The sequence below is a fragment of the Echinops telfairi genome, unplaced genomic scaffold, assembly GCF_000313985.2.
Source record: "Echinops telfairi isolate 266 unplaced genomic scaffold, ASM31398v2 ScPeMD7_7459;HRSCAF=8497, whole genome shotgun sequence".
Taxonomy (NCBI): domain Eukaryota; kingdom Metazoa; phylum Chordata; class Mammalia; order Afrosoricida; family Tenrecidae; genus Echinops; species Echinops telfairi.
Window position 1 is genome coordinate 2,228,854 of NW_022111359.1, and position 1,073 is coordinate 2,229,926.

Genomic DNA, 1,073 nt, shown 5'->3' on the forward strand with positions numbered 1-1,073 from the left:
GCTGAAATCCTGGTGGGGACTGAGCATGATAGTGGGACAGGAGGAAAATCAAGGGAAATAGGGGATATACGTATTTTAAGACATAGCGTAAAAAAAAAAGACATAGCATTTTTCTTTCTTTATTTTCTTACATAGCATTTTCCCACGAAGAAAATAAGGTTACAGCGCACAGATCTGAAACACCAGGCCCAGGTACTGCAAGCGCCTGCAGCTGTGGGACTGTCAGAACGCAGCCCTCTTTGCTCCGCACACGGCAGGGAGGCCGGAAGCGGAAGTGCTCCGGAGCCATAGTTTGTGGCGCCCTCGTGTGTGTCGCCTCTGCTGGTCCGACTTGGGGCACTTCCGGGCGTTCCGCTCGCAAGAGCTCCCGGCCTGCGCGCAGGGCCCGTCCCTCCGGCTCCGCTGCTCCGTTCCCTCCAGCCTCCGGGGGCTGCGCCCGAACCGGCGACTTCCGGCCCCGCGCCCGCTCGGCGGCGCCTGCACCGCGTCTCGGTGCGCCTACAGGTAAGGTCGCGCGAGACCTGCTGGGCCACAGGGCGGTGTGCGGTCGAGCGGGGTCCGCGCGTCCCCCGGGCGGCTGCCAGCAACCCTCCAGTGGGTTGCGACCCCATAGCGACCCTTTTGTGCCACCCAACGAAACGCTGCCGGGTCCGGCGCCATCTTCACCCGCGATCCTATGCCCGAGCCCATTGTTGCAGCCTCTGCCCGTCCGTCCGTCCTCTTGAGGGCCTTGATTGTATTCCGCTGGCCCGCCACTCGACCACGTCCCGCGTCCTTCTCCAGGGACTGGTCGCCCCTGACAGGCGAAGTCTCACCCCTGAGGCGCATTCTGACTGTCGTTTGCCCTCCCAGCAGTCCGGGGGACGGTGACAATTCTCCCGCAGCACCTCAATGCAGACGGCCCCGGTTCTGCAAGCAGGGAGCCACGCCGTCTAAGAGGACGTCTGGGGACAGAGCTGAAGGCCAGGACCCTGCCACTCTGTTTATTCAACCCCCTCTGCTCTGCCTCCTTCGCCCGTCTCAGGTCCCGGCCATGCCCGAGAGAAGGAGTCCAGGATAGGCCTCTGGACCCG